Consider the following 17,016-nt stretch of genomic DNA (forward strand, 5'->3'; position numbering starts at 1 on the left):
ATGTGGGTCGTGAGCTGTCAGCTCTCTGGGGCTGACAGCCGCCAGCCCCCATTAAATTAAATTACCCCCCCCATTTTTAATTTTTGAGGGGGATCACATTCAGAGGCTTGTGTTAAATAAAGGGGTCACCAATACAAAAAGTTTGAAAACCACTGCGATCTGCTCCCATGGAAGTCAGCAGAAGTTGTATTATTGGTTTCAATGGCAGTTGAATGAGGCCTCTAAATAAACCAAACCTTCAAAAAGAAATAGACTGGGAGCTGGAGGCAGATGTCAAACTGTCAGCCATTGCTATATTGGAAAAATATTTCAAATATTTTCACAACGAGAAAAAAAGTAACAAAATCCCTAGCAAAGTATAATAACGATAAAGAAAAATAGCTTAGACTGTTGAAAATTAATTTTCTTTTCAAAATCCTAATTCATGATTCAGGGCACGATTTACATTGAACGGTAAGCCTCCCACACTCTGAAGCGTGAGCGTTCAGAATAGAGTGGAAGGATGTGCCCATCAGCCCCATGGGAGTAGCTGGCTGCATCACTTCTGAGCATTTCTTGCTCACAAAGCAACATTACAGTTTTGCACCTTTAACAGTCTTCTCATTTGAAGATAAGTGCTATGATCTTGCATATCTGCCTGATGATTTGTGTGCGTGTTCCAGGACTGATTAAGAGTTGGGAGATAGAGTAATGGGGAACAAAATCAAACCCAGCTAAGAAGGTTTTGCTGAACCAAGTCCTTCTGCTCTTGGGCTGTATAACTAAAAGTCATATACTGAACCCCCACAATTTAGAATTTGAAAGATATATATACTTCAAAGCAAACTGTGATCTTCTGTATGGGTATAAAAGAGATGGATTAAAAATAATACTAATTACCTGTAACCCTGTTGATAAAAAAAATTGGTTTTAAATAAACTTGGATTCTAGAACTTCAACCATTTAGGCTCTGCAAAAGCATGAAACTTTTTAAAGATGGCGGGGGAGAATACAAGGGATGGTTTGTTTTTGTTTTAACCTTTTAAGGGAGGGGGACCTCCAAAGTCTAAAAGGGTTTAAATCTAATATTGTTCAAGTTCTAAGATGAAGATTAAAGTCATTTCTTGTATTAGTCTATTCATCCTGGTCACAAGTGAACACATGAAATGACGATTTACATTTGTTAAGACTAATAATGAGTCGCCTCCTTCGTCCAGAGCCACTAGCCTATGGCCATGGCTGTTTTGCCAAGGAAAACAGACACTCCAGTAAACATCTGAGTGGTTCTTTCTTTCTCCCTAATTTCTCACTATTAACTAATTTCCTTATCAAAAGAAAAAAAAAGCCATCCGGTTTTTGAATTGTCATGTGTTTTTCATGGATAAGACCCACATTTCATATTTTTATGAATATCTTGTAAAGTTCACAACCATTACTCCTTGCATGTCAGGAACAGATTCCTTTCCTTGCTTTTAGGTAAGACCCTTTGAAAGGCTCAGGGGGAGAGTTGTATTTTTCCCCCTTCTAAATGGTTAACCATATTGCTGGCCTATTGCTACTTTCTTCAGTAATTCAACATCATTACTCGAGCTCCTTCCAGTGGTAAATCATAATGTGCAAAAGCAAAGGAATAGAACTTTTAATGTCCCTTGAATCATTTTACACTAGAGAAACACTGAGCAAAGCAGTGGTTTATCTTTTCATTGTAAATCCATTTTTGTTTGTCTTAGCCCCAGGTTAAAGGTAAAGGGTAAATGAAGTTTAAATGTATAGGTCAAGTTCATTCAAAATTCTCAGTGTCACCTAGTTCAAAGCAGTCAAAAAACATGTTCCATTTAATCTACATACTAATATATGGTTTGTGACTTTCTGTGGACTTTTTCCAAGCCTTGGTAAAACCCCAGCTAGATAATCACACATATACACAATATAATAGTATATATGCTATTGTACCAAAATGTTACTTCTTCTGACTTCAGACGGGGGGGGGGGGGGGGACATTGTAATAAATGCAAAGCAGCTGTTTTTACTGGTAGTTTTATGAGATTTTCAATGTGCTTAAAAACCTATTTTTTTTTAAAGTTGCAAAATTGGGAGAAAGGAAAAAGTCAAAACAAATAGTGTTATTAAAATAGGCATTAAAATATATTAGACTCATAGATTAGGTTATATTTAGCTTTGATATAAAATGGATAAACCCAGCATGAGTTAATTGAATTGTATACCATGAACATATCAGTGACAAAGAGTTCAGAATAAAAACGTTTATGAATACCAATCATAATTATTAAAACTAAGTTGTAAATAAAACATGCTAGCCCAATTTTATCTCTGTGGTAATTGGAGAGAAGTCTCTATATAGCTACCATTAGGGGATGAATTTGGACCATTATTAATTTCAGATCTGAAAAAATATTAGAAGCAAAACAAACTCACTGTAGAAGGCAAATCAAATATATGGAAGAAATGATTCATTACAGAATGTTAGACACATTAACGGTACTCAGCAGATCAGTAATCGTAGCAGAGAATATTTGCAATCATTTATTTTGTTATAAAGTACCTAAGAGTGTTCAGATGGTCAGACTGCTCAACTGGTTTAGTGTTCTAAAAGCTCTTTTCAATCAAGGGATGTAGCAAGGCAATGGAACACTGCACACAGACACTCTGGTGATGGAGGTCATAGAAGCACCTAGTTAGATAGAGAAAGGAATACCCACAGCAGCTTTAAAAACACTCCTGGGCAAAGGATTCTGGTTTTAACACTGATGATTTTTCCCATAGCATAAGAATCATACAATAATTTCTAGCTGGGTAGATGCACGGAACACTATTAACTTCAATGGGGATGTTACCCCTAAACTGCCTAGGCTGCAATCCTCCAAAAATACATGCAAATGTCTTATTTTACGCACACAGATAGTCCCCATAAACCCAATGGGACCGCTCATGGTCATAAAGTTAAGCATGTGCCTAAGTGTTTGCAGGGTTGGAATAATAGTTTCTAAAAAAAATTTAGGATCCTTTGAAATATTCATTTATTCCAAGGCCAGAAGGACCATTGTGATCATTTAGTCTGATGTTCTGTATAATGCAGACAAAGAACTTCCCAAAAGTAGTGCATTCTGTAGCTGTATAATATTACTATTACAATTAATTATCAGGATCAAGCTGGTCAAAGGAATCAATGAAAGAACAAACTTAATCCATGTCTTGTAATTGGTTGAATCTGTTTCCTATTAATCAGACTCCATTTACTGCTTTGTATTTGTATTAGTTCACTTTGGATTAATAGCTGGCTGCCCGTTTGTTTCCTAATTCCACATTTACTCTTTCACAAAGAAAAGGAGATTTTTTTTCTCAATCAAGCTTCCAATCTCTCCATGGAGAAATTATTGTCTAAATGGACAACATCACAAAAAGACTTGTAAACCTCTTGCACTCAAGGGACCAAGTAATTGCATAGTGTGATACCTTGTATTTAGAGATAGCTGTGCATTTACACAGCTTTGGAGATATGGGGTGATTGCCATCTTTGAAAAGCTTAAATAACAGATAGATGACCAGAGATAAAATCACTGGTTAGCTGGAAATCTTCAGCAAGCAAACCCCATCTGATTTCTTATCCTCAGCACCACAGAAAAATCTGTCAACAAAGTATGGAAGTGTTGAAAAGCATGAAAGGTTAGAATGTGATTAATGGAATGATGTGTGGATACTGTTCCATAATCCCTCTAAATTCTATTTAGTTCAATTTTCCCTGTATCAATCTGCATTAAAAGATTATTAAAATAGTCTTTCCAGGCCATCAAAGTAATATTTAACATATAAAAATCACAGTCCTCAATTCCTTTTTAATACAAATCACATTAAAAGTACATTTAGTAAGGTAAAATAATTTCAATAATAAACTGAAATCAATCTGAGAATTGTTTCTCTCTGAGTAAAAGCCTCTCTCCTCCAGTATCAAAGTTCCAGTAAGGTAGAAACTTGGAAAGTATCTGATCCCAAATGATGTATCTTTCCAAAGTTAATAATAATTTCCCAGATAAACTGAGAATTTTGCAAAAAAAATTTCAAGAACGGGAGGAGTGTACATACTGGTACCATAACTAGTATACCATAACTGGTATTTTTAAAATTATATTTCTTCACTCTATGAATTGGCCATTCTAAACCAACATTTTAACCAGTAAAGAATAAACAAGTTTCTTCTCCAAAAAAGAACAAAAAATATATTTCTAGTCTTCAAGCTTCTCTCAACTTGCCAACATCAGTTTTCTCTCTGACCATGCTTTATTCAGTCATTATGTCATAGTTACTGTAATCCAGTCATCACTTACGGAAAAGTGGGTAGAAAGACTTCCTGCATCATGCTAGTCAGAAGGCTATTGTCAGAGTCTGTGTTCTAGGGATACAGTATGAAGCATGTGTTTAGCCACTGAATCACGTAATTATATTATAAATTTGAATTAATTTATTTGTAGAATCAAGTTCTGTGTCCCAAGTTAAATCCATGGAAATAAAACTTTATGCATAACACATGATGCCATGAAATAAGAATCATTTCCATGGAATTCATTCATTGAAATGAAAATGTACTTTGACTACCTTCTTGTGTCTGTTTCAGGGAATAAGATGATTCATGTCCAATGGGATTTTCATGATTAAATTCTTACTATTTATATTGTAGTTTATGTAAATGTGCAAGGAGCTTTCCAGGAAGATGTACCTCTTGGCCTAAGTAGGTACAATCTAATGGACAATATGCAACAAGTGAGAGTTATAATCATAGATATGGAACTTAGCAGAATAGACAGATGAGGATTACAAACATAAAACCAAATGGTTACTCAGGCCCTGATTCAACAAAGCACTTTTTAAATGAGTAATCTCACTGAAGCCAATGGGACTACTCGTATGCTTAAAGATAAGCACATGCTTAAATGCTTTGATGAATAGGGGCCTGAGATTTTATGCATATCTTCTTACAAAGGATCTGCCTAAATGTGTACAAAGCTAATCACCATTACCTCAAAACACTAAAATCTCCCTCCAGGACAAAATGTCACCTCACTCATTCCCTCCCCCGACTATTCAACCTCCTTCCCCATCCTCCTCCATCATCCAGCTACCCCTGTTTGTGATCTGCAGAGAACCCAACTGTAACCTGTAGGTTGTTGGCAATGCAGTTAATTGCAGTATGTGTGACATAGAGATTCATTTGTGAATTTGGTATTTGTTCCTTCTAAGTTGCTCTCCCGCACTTTATGCTCTTTATGTTTGCTTTACCTGCATAGCTTCTTTAAAACTAATCTTCCCAGTTTAAAATGAGCACAGCACATAGAAAATACAGAGTTCACTGATTTTAAGCCTCCCTCCCACCCCACATCTCTCTGTTTTGTGAAAATTGGATCTGTCAGTGGCATGTAGCCAAACACCCATCCTAAGGACCTCTGAACTAGTTTGACCCACTCAAAGCTTTACAGAGACATAAATCTGCTGGTGACTTGCTGAGACTCTTGGGCAGTAAAACAGGTACAATTGATCCTATGAGTGTTCCAGTAAAAGCTGTAACATTGTTGCCTTTAAATTATTTGCTGAACTAAAGAAACTGTTGGTTTCAGGGAAAATAACTGTTCAAAGTTATTTAACATTGTATATCTATAAACTCTGCATTCCTCATTTAAAACACCAGTGCAGTTTTTTGTATTAGCAGTAAGTGTCAGGATGGAGGTCAGTCCTCTGCTCCACTCTGAGCGTGCTCATGGCTAGTTGTCCATTAAGAACAGCTTCCATGAGAATCTGTGTGCATGAGGAGGATTGAGCCTCCAGTGCTATTCTCTCTGACACCAACTTGTGTGAGCAATTTTCTATGCACTATCATTTCTGCAAGAGACTAGTAGAATTTACACACACAAACTGTGCATCGAAGCTGAATGTGCAAAGTGAGGTAAGAGGGGTCTGATTAAATTGTCCACAGAGAAGTTTTGTATATGCAATAATATTCTCCCTTTCCTCTGCTCTGCAGAAGAAAGCAGTTTGGAGTAAGTAAAGTAAAAAAAGATCTGGATTGGTCACTCAGCGAAGCAATGCAGTTAGATGGTATTATACCATACAAGCCCGAGGAGCACTGTAGGATAGATAGACGTGTTGCCATCAATAAACAAGAGATTCACTAAGTGTTTGTGAGCCAGAACAAAGACCTAAAAAATCATCAGATTTTCGATTTGGGGAATACTATTTGACTTGCTCTAGATGGGTGTGATGCTTGTTGTTTGGGAGGAGCCTCTAGAGCAGAGATTCCCAATTTTTTCTTATTGCATACCAGCTGCCTGCATACCCCTACCCTTCTCAGCACTGATACTTCGTGCGTTCTGCTAACACTACCTGTCTTTAGCCATCTCTCCATATTTCAGTGTTACATAAAGATATAGTGTGACATATACAACCGAAAAAATCTCTCTGACTAACTTCTGAGCTCAGTTAGACTGGACAGTTGCTGAGCAATTGAACATGCACTCTATGGTGACTGGAGGTGAGGGCTCTGTACATCAGCATCTTTGTATCTGTGTTCTCATTTGTACATCTTGAACTACCATATTTTATATAACAAATTCCCACCAAATTTTAAAGCTGCATCTGGGAGGCCTATTATGAAAATGTAATAAATAAAATAATAAATCCACCTCTACACAATTTCTCATGTGTATCCCCACCCCAGAGACATCTCATATACCCACAGGGTATGTGTACCATAGTTTGGGAACCCCTGCTCTAGAGGAATGGGCTGAGGCAGTAAACATCCCATCACTGAGGATGTTTCTGAAAACACCATAAACATTTTGTAGGAAGATTTTGCACCTCTGGGTCCAGATAGAGCCAGTGGTGCTTCTGAATTCTCAGTTCCTTGTATTATTTACTGCTGGAGAGCAAATGGCAACCTCTTCTCTCTGATGTGGACAACACAACAGTCAATGAACACCTCCAGGTTAGAATACTCTAATGTGATCTGCTTAGAACTAAATGTGATGATGATACCAAAGCTTCAGCGTGTAGCTACCTGTCTTCTTCATGGGACAAGACATGAGTGAGTAATACCAGTGCTCAAATTTCTGCACTGGCTACCTCTGTGCTGTCAGCAGAAAGTTTGCCCGGATCTGCTTAGGTGTTTAAGTTGCTTCTCTAGGTTGTCAGGCAGATGTTTTGAGAGCTAAATATCTTGACTAGAATTATAAATGAGAATGTGCACACCTTATATTGATAACCTCAACAGAGAAGAATCCTAAGTTAAACTTCACAGACTGTAAATATAGGGGTTGAAACTTTTTCAATGCGTTATTTTCAATAGAAGATATGTGGTTCAATCTCCAGCACAATTTTAAATGTTCTACTAAAGTTCTTTTCATTCATTAAAATGGAATAAACTCTGGGATGCAACACAGGATATGAAGCTTCATTCTGAACCAAAATCAATCTTTCTTAGCTTAGAAGAGCATATAAAATCACAGCCTCAGGTGATATGGCTGCAGCTATTACATAACTGGAAGTGGATCAGTAGTAATAAATGTCAACCATTTGCATCCAGTGTGTTGAAGTAAAATTATAATGAACATATTTGCATTGGGAGTTAACAGAATGAAATCCTCATACCAGAACATGAATAGATTGTAACTATTTTGAATATTGCACAGAAATTCATGATGGGGTACTAGTTCTATTGGTCTTTTGGAAAGGTGTGTGTATTCTTCTTGTACTTTGATGTAACGATATGTAATGGCTTGCATAGTCCAGCGGGTTGTACATGATGGAGGAGACAAAAATACATATGAAATACACAGACTATAGTAGGGATCCTTTTCCAATCAGCACCCTAACCTCAGAATATAAAAACCCCATCTTTAGTAGTTAACAGTTCTCCATAGTGCCCTTTCTCATGTACACACTTGTCATTTCAGACTCCCCTGATTCTCCCGACCTCAGCCACTTGAACTGAACTCCAAGCAGTAATTGTGAGAATGAACTCAGTGTCAGCCAAACAAGCTCATTCCCAGAAATACAATTTTGATAAGCACTGCATTATTCAAATGAAAGGCTGCAGCCAGCCCGACGGTGACCAATTGTTTGGTTGTTGTTGCTAGTCTACCCAGTTAACCTACCTACAGTTTTTTGAACATCTGTATTCAGTGAACTATTCCCGGTTAAACATAGCCATCTTTGGTGCCCAACTTGACACACCTTAAAGGGTCTTGGATACCATTTTTTTGAAAGTCAGACTTCTTTAACATGTCCCAAGGTGGGTACCATAAAATTAGGCACCCCAAACCACTAGTCATTAATAGGGCTGGCCAGAAAATAACAATTCCATTTAATGAAAAAGTTTGAGGTTTTAGAATTTGTTTTCCATTTCATAATGAGAGGAGGAGGAGGAGAGACCTTTCAGGGTTTTTTTTTCAGATCTCTCTCTCTCTTTCCCCCCTCCATCATCCTGGTGCTGAGAAATTGTCACAACAGAAAGGTTGAAACAGGCATATTTCTAAAAAAAAAAATGTTGGTTTTAGTGAAGCAGTATTTTCCAATGGAAAAACATTTATTTGAAATATTTTTGGCCAGCTCTAATCCCTAGTAATTAAGATAATTATGAAAGTCAGCCAGTTTAAACCACAGGAAGATCAGCTAAGAAGCAATTAGAGTTAAAAACCAAAAGGCCTTTAGCTTAACTGTACAGAAATGTTTGTAAAGAGAAATAAGATGCAGGTTAATATACTTTTTCATTTACGTAAAATGGCTAATAATGTTTTGATTTCAGCATAATGCACTGTCACCCTATAAACACCTTCATGGACAGCATTACAGCACACAACAGTAACAACTTCATATTGATGTCTGGATTTCATCATTTTAATTATTTTGCATAAGAGTTTTACTATATCTGCTGCTTATTGGGCATAAAAATACTAAACATTACATAAAAACAATCAACATAATATTAAGGGTTCATTTAGTCCCTTCCAGATATCATTTAATGAGTTTTCCTAGATGCAATTTTCTGATTAAAATAAAGCTGATTAAAAAGTAAATTAAAAGTAAACTGTCATTGATTGTTTTTTTATTTTAATGATTTTAGTCAGGGAAGTTGTATCAGTTGGAAATATGTTTGCATTACATTGTTTAAAATCACCTGTCATGTTGCTTTTACATTTCTGATTTCATGCAGCAACTGAGACACTTAGCTGATCTTCGGAAATATTGCTGTCTGGTACTTAGTTACAAACATTGCAGTCACATCTGGGCATTATAAAAAAAGTTATCTGATTCAAATTATAGCTGTTTATTGTGTGGCTGGGAATCTGTAATAGCAATCAGCAGGGTTCCAGGTACTTTCATTGTTCACTGATTTCAGACATTGACATCAAGTTGTTATTGGCTTTATTTTTTTTAAAAGCTTTAGATTTCAGGAGGTAAATTACCTTTAATCTTCATAGACTTTTATTTAAAGCGTCTTAATTTCTGTTTCTTTTTTTCTCACCATAAAAAAAATAACAGACAGCTGTACTCTTCTTCATGGCTCTGTTTCCTCCTGATCACTATCAATAATTTAAAAGAGCACACACTGTGAAAAAACCTTGGATGTCAGAATTAATTGTTCCTTTGCCAGTCACTGCGCTTTAGAATGTTGCTTTCTGTACAGCGGGACACATTTATCTATACCTTATGACTGTGCACATTGAAATTATGTTAAGTGTTGATTTGACCAAACTAAACATGTGTCGGAAAGTGTGCAAATGCATTGCAATTAGGAGGAATGAGTAGGAATCCATATACTTCAAACAATTTATTCACTTTTCTGTAATGTAATGATAGCTATACTTGTAGGGTTAGATCCTCAGCTGGTGTACGGCATCATAGCTCGCTCAGCTTCAAAGGACCCTTATCATTTACTCATTCGATATAACTCAAAAAGCACATGTTGGAAAAGAGAGCTAAAGCAAATTATGTTTGTAAAGAAACAGATCTCTTTACACAGACAGTATAATAGGTGAATCCAATGATCCGGAATGGTTTTTATGTCCATGTACCTGGGAATTTTGCCTGTGGTAAACAGGTGGACAAATGACCTTGACAATTTGTAACATTAAATGAACAGCGTGCTCGAATGCTCCTTGTAACTTTTGTTGTTTTTTTTTAATTAAAATGCTGCTTCCATAACTTTTACTACGACCACCATGTGGCTTTCCCTTAAAGTTGTCACAGCAAAAATCACATTATTAAATATGACCATAGAAGTCAAACTCCATTTATATATGCCAACAAATATTTCAGATTAGTAGCAGCCTGCATGCTGTGAACTTCATCCTCTTATTGTCTCTCATCTCCTCATCTTGAATCCCCATCACTGTGCTGCTATCAGCATGCTAATTGCCCTTTGTGGCAGTGTCTTTGTCTGTAATTTGCCTAATGGGAGAGAAGGTGATGGACCCACACAAATGTCTTAGAGAAGCATTGGTGGAGATCTGGGGCATTCATGAAAATCCACTCTTTGAACCACTTCCTCACCTCACTGCAATGGAAGGTCAAACCTGACTGTGTGCTGTTCCAGTCCTCCAACAGAAACATCCTCTGAAAGAAAATGTCTTTCCCTGGGCAGTGTTATCTACTTCTTCCCAGCCCAATCTATTTTGGGAATGCAGACAGAGCTCTCTTCATCAAAACTCTAAAGTTGGTCCAGAGGACCAAATCCCCCCTCTTGTGAGCATTGGACGATTTACACCGGAGATCAAAAGTAACCAAGAACGGATCTTATAGGTAACTATGGCACGGCAATAATCATTTACATTTTAAAAATAAATAAATCCAGGGGTAATGTTTTAATTTGTTTTACTTTAAGTAAAAAGGAACCCAAGATCCTCTACTTATTATGTCATTGATGGGCATTGTTTAACAGTGGAACTCCTTTCTTATATTGGCAGCCACCTCTGTTGCTATGTTGTTCTTTGAGGAAGCAAGGCATGAGGCAGGGAGGGCAGAGAGAGTTTTGTTTTCTCTCTGTGAACTGCACTCCGGTGATACTGCATAGAGCATCCGCAACAGCGTGGGCGGTAGTGCTGGGCTTGCATATGCAGTTCAGTCAGTGACCCAGAAACTGGAAATAGTGAGGCCCAGAGGAGCACTGAGAACAACTTTCTCCTTCGTGATTTCCATTTTTCATTGTGTTTGACATTTTTGAGACGGACGTTTGTTACAGCCTAGAAGTGTGCAGCGGAGGGCTGGGGAGATGAGATTTCACTGCAACATAGAAGATGTGCAAAAGGAAACGAGTGAGGAATTGAAAGCATCAGGTTTTGGGGGGGAGCTTTTTGTTAGGTAGTTGCAATAAATTATTCTTTTGTGATATAGTCAAATGAAATATATACACAATGTTCTTAGAACTTTCAAATATAAACAAATAATTAGATTTTCTCTTTACTTGGTATGAAAAAAGCTGTCAGCACAGCTTTTGATGTGTACAACTGCACAATGCATGTACCAGATCCTATTGAACTATCAAATATATTTTTTTACCTTATTTTACTAATTTAAAGCTATGACTTCACTGTCACTTTGTGACAAATATGAAGATTTAAAAATAGGCTGGACCTTTCTTGTATTTTTTTTTTTAAGAAGAGGCACTGCCTTTGTGAAATCACCACAGACAATTCTGTTTTGTGCAGAAAATACTCAGACAATGTTTGGAGGCAACCGGGAGAGTGTCCTTCCATCTATTATGTACTGTTTACTATAACAATAGCCTTAATCCTGTAATCTGAACTGTGTGAGTACACCCCTTCACCCATGTGGATCCCTACTGCAGGGCATCCACATTTTTTGTCACTCAGCTTCTTTTTGTCTGCTCTGATAGTTTGGAAAACAGCTAGGGCCGCTCCTGCCTCATTGACTTAACAAATTTTCACATAGGTGTAAAGACCCAGCTGTATGTGTAACACCGACAGATCCTGGTCATCAGCAGGTGGGATCGAACCTAGGACCTCTGGAGCTAGATGTATGAGCCTCTAATGTATGAGCTAAAAGCCATATGACTCTTAGCTAAGGCTGTAAAGCTGACTCATTAATCTCTAAGTGGTCTAGATATTACTAGATGGGACAGAGCACCACACCCAGGAGGTGTGTGGGTTACACATGGATCAGATTGTGGGATCAGGGCTTCTAGAACATGCACATGTCCCATCAGTGTAAAGGGCTCAGTCTGTGCCCCCAAAGAGTTTGCAATCTAAAACCTGGATCAATTGAGAAATACTCTGGGTATCATGTTTCCTTTTTCTCTTTTCCAGGTCTGAACATTGCAGTTAGTCCCTTCCTAAGCAATGGACCTTTCAAACAGTCCTTAACAATGGAACAGTTTAGGTCTGAATCTCTGTCTGGGTCTGAATGTTGAAACTTGGGTCTCTCTCTGCTTTTTATACATTTGTTTTCTTCTGAATGAATTTTCATTAGATTTACACTTTATTAAGTGATCTAGTCTTGATTTTGGGTTTGGATTTTGGGTATCTATTATGGAACATTTCTTCAGTAGGGGTTCACGTTCTAAGCACCTCTGAACATCAGACCACTTTTTTTACATGCCTAAATATGAACTTAAGTGACTGACAGTAGACACTCCGTTTGATTTCTTCCCCTTAACTTTTCTGTGCTTCAGTTTATGTGAGTAGAAAACTTACTCACCCTGATCCATGGGGGTGTGTTGAGGCTTAATTAGTTGCTGTTTGTAAAGAGCTCTGAGATTCCAATTAGAAGAACTCTAGAAGTGCAAAGCAGTAGTTGTATTTCGTGCAGGGTACCATGTTTGTTCATCTTTGGGAAAGTTAGATGCTACACACTCTAAACAATTTAACACATTTTCTTGTTGCTTACTCTGGGCTTCAAATAACACTGAAATGTCTCTATGCAATTATTTCATGTTTTTAGTATTTCTGTTACTCGAGATTAAGGTGCCCCTTCCCATAAAATATCCAGCTCCTTTCTCTTCAAGTAGGGGATGAAATACTGGAACCTAGAGAAAAAAGCTAACATCTCCTGATGTGTATATATATCTGTCCATGCATGTAATAGGAGAGAAGGAACACACACACAAACACACCATGCACAAACGCTTGTCAAGATTTTGCTTGGTTAGGCCAAACATTGATTTCTTCTCAGAGAGCCTAAACCTGTGTCTGACTAATGCTAATGGAAAGAAGCACTGGAATGACTCAGAATAGGGAAGAATGTATCAATCTTGGCTTTACTGTGATGTGTGTGACTGCAGAGTTGCTGTGATGTCCAATGGATATCGGAGGTACCAGGCATTGGTGTCAGACTATCAGAGTACTTAGGTTACCCCCTCTGATTCACAAACCTTGCTGCCAGTATCCAATGATTGGCATCCCTAGGAGTTGACTTAATCTCATGCTATCAAGAAAAAGTAGCTTGAAGTATGTCAATAACAAATAGTTTCTTCTTTTCTCAAGAACTGAAGACTGGAATTTGGAATTTACTGAATTACCAAGTAGCAACACAAGACCCAAAGTAAAACGGAGGTGTTGTACACATGATCTCTACTATCTTAACATTACATAAATAGATTTATGCTACTCAGGATTCTTGTTTATTATAGATGTTTATTGTATAGTGTACATATTACAGATTGGCTGTGATATAAAGTTTTTTTATTATTATACTCTCCCCTTAATTTCTTGTTCTACTTTCCATTCTTTATAAATTATTAAATAATGGATGAATTTAAGAATCTTCTAAGTGTCTGTTCAGATAAGTTGTGGACAGTTCTGGTTCTTATCACATCATTTGATATCTCCGTTGTTCCTCATTGCTTTTTAATCTGTATTCTGTCCATCTTCTTACTACTGTCAACCCAATGAGCGCTTCTTTCTTACCTTACCTTCTTCTTTCCCCTGTCTTTACTCATAGCCCCTACTCTGCAAAGACATCTCCCTATCGTCAACCCCCCTTATGTCAGAGGTGACCTCAGAGAGTCAATGGTGGGGTGATTTACATCTTCATCTGGGCTCTGCAGCATTTAACTCACACCTGTGCGGGCTTGGACTCCTTTTACAGATTACAGATGCAAACTTTTTATCCTGTGAAAGTGAGAGTACAATTAATTTGGTGCTGTCTGATCTTACATCCATGTCTCTCATTGTTTCAGTGGTGCTTTTCGGAGGAAGCCTTGCCAAACCATGATGTGGGAGTTAAATTGCAACAGGGATTTTTGAGACCCCGCTGGGCTATGATAACGAGAATATGAAACTACATAGATGACTTAAAGATCCATTTTTTTCAGTGCTCCAACAAAACTCCTGAATAGGCTGCAACAAACTTGATGAAGCATCACAAGAACATAGAGGATAATAGGAGACTCCAGTTTATTAGCAATCCTAGTTGTATTCCTGAACAACAAAAACGTGCAGGATTGTGAAGACAATTACAAAGAAAGTGAAGGAAATGCTCTCCTAGACCTTTCCCAAGCTCTTAAATGAAAGAATTAGTTTATTAATGTCCTTCGGCCCCTTAGAGATGGTTACTTAGAGATCACAGCCAATAGTGCATCCACAATTCTGATGGTGCTCGGAACTCTTGCTGCAGCAAATCTAAAGGGATACTGGATAGTAGTTGTGGTAGGAGCCCCAACCATTTACAATGAAACCCTAATTAGGGATAGTATAGGATAATAGTCAGTGTATATCCACAATGTGTATCCAAAATAGAGTCAGTGTACTCACAATAGGGGATAAAACACAGCAATGAAAATTCCTTTTATTTATTGGAAAATAAGAATTTGGATGTAGACAGCCATGAAGCTAATTTGTCCACACCAAGCAGTGTTTACATTTTATGTAACTGTATTATTTATTAAACTGCTGCAAGGACCCACTAATGGACAGAAGTACCCCATTTGGCACAAAAAAGTGAGTGCCTTTCAGAATTTAAAATTATTTTGGAAATCCTTCTATATCTTTGATTTTATTGTTCAGGTTGTGAATCAGAAGACACAATTTCAAAAGGTAACTTTTTTAGTTGGGATGTTTCAAAGTAGAATCTGGCTAGTATCTCACAAAAACAATGAACAATATGTACAAGAATGGTTATATATACCAATAACTTCTTGAATGTTGACTATAGAGCCTATAATTATTTCCAAGTTAAAATTCCAAATCCATCGTTCTTTATCTTAGTAATGTGTGAACAATACATTGCTTGATTAAATGATCAAGAAGCTCCGTTTTGTTTTCAATAGAGTATTTGCATATATTTTCAAGGTCAGTGCAATAAAGTAAAAATGACTAAGTATCAATATGTTCCGTACCTGCATTATGTGACTATTCATGAGTCATAATAATTCTTCACACTTAAAGGCACCTTGCAAGTTGGTATGTTTGATATGTGATTTTGATTGGTTAGTTTGTTTTTTCTAAGAAGGGCAGAATTAGACAATTACACAATTTACCAAAAGGTCAAGTCCATTACCCAAAGTCACAAAGCAAGATGGTGGCAGAACTGGGAATAGAATCCCTTAATGCTAACACCCAGTCAAGCACTATAATGCTTGAGCATATTCCTACCCGAATCAAAGACCTGATTGAAAACCTTGAAGTCATTAAGAGTCTTTCAGTTGGCTTTGGTGAGGACCCAGATGAATAGTTTAAATTTTCTTTTATTCTCTTTCACCCTTCCTATTTGTTTGGGGACTTTTCTTTAAATTTCACAATTTTCAAGGTTGCTTTTTGATGGAATTCCAGTTTGGACAAAAGTAAAGAATGACATTTCTTTTACATTGCAGATTCTGCAGAGTGCAGCCTAGAGAAGTATTTTACAATCTTGGAGGACAAAAATTTAAGGTCCTTTGTTTTCCCTTCTATGTTTAAGAAAAGTCTCCAGTATCTTGTAGAATAACAATTCTAGACACATACACAAAAATGTGGAATGAACGTAATAAGAACAATATTTTTTTTACTTGGTCTTTATAGAGCAACAAAACAGCAACGGAAGATAGGGCACAAAGGAATAAAATGTTTGCAATCAAAGTAATAAATGTTGTTTTGCAAACCTAAGAAGTGATTTTTAAACAGCTGATTTTCATCAATCCTACTCTAATGTAGTTTTGTCAAACATATCAGAAATACTTGTTACTCTCTCTGGTATCATTAACCTGCTGGATTTCTCTTTACTAGTGTTTTCTTCCACTTTGGGAGAATAGGTTAGCTGTAGGAGGCATAAATTGAAAAGGGAATATTTGTTATGCACACAAATCTGGTTAAAAATAGTACCAGGCATAAGCTATAATGCCCAATTATGAAAATATATCCATTTAAATTAAAAGTATTGAAATAGTTTACCTAATTAGCTTGGCAAATTGCTGCACCTTGAGTTTGCTCTTTGTTAATCTTATTTTATTATATAATGGCATATATTGCTGTCTGTAGGACATTAAGCTAGTTTTGAAACCTTTATATATTTCCGCGAGCCCCCTCACACTCAGATTAATCATGTCAGGAAAGGTTAGACACTTTGCATGAGAACTATTTTGCCTCCAAAGATTTTATGAAGTGGAAGAAAATGTAGTAATTTACTTTAATTTTATGGAAGACTTGAAGTCCCTTTTAAAAAGAAATTGGTCAATAAACAAAGTCAGAGTAGTGCAAATTACAAGATCAGTAGAAGGAATCATTAAAATCTATCAATCTCAGCAACAGTACAAGACAGAAAAAGAAAGTACTCCATGAAAAAAAATCTGAAAGGAAGGTTCTCATTGCAGTAATAATACATCATTTTCAGCTTCCATAAATACAGACTGAAGACAACTGAAAAGCAATCTATATTTTCAGAGTCTTAAAGATGAGTCCTGCAAAAATCCCCGTATAGTAGCTGATTTGTAATCGCAATCGTAAGAGTGATCAGAAGGACAGCCTCTTTTCTGGACAGGATTTTAATGGAGTTACTGCCCAGTTTACCAAATGCCTGGAAGAAGATGGTCCAAATTAATGG

Source organism: Lepidochelys kempii, chromosome 12, assembly GCF_965140265.1.
Source record: "Lepidochelys kempii isolate rLepKem1 chromosome 12, rLepKem1.hap2, whole genome shotgun sequence".
In the NCBI taxonomy this organism is placed as follows: Eukaryota; Metazoa; Chordata; order Testudines; family Cheloniidae; genus Lepidochelys; species Lepidochelys kempii.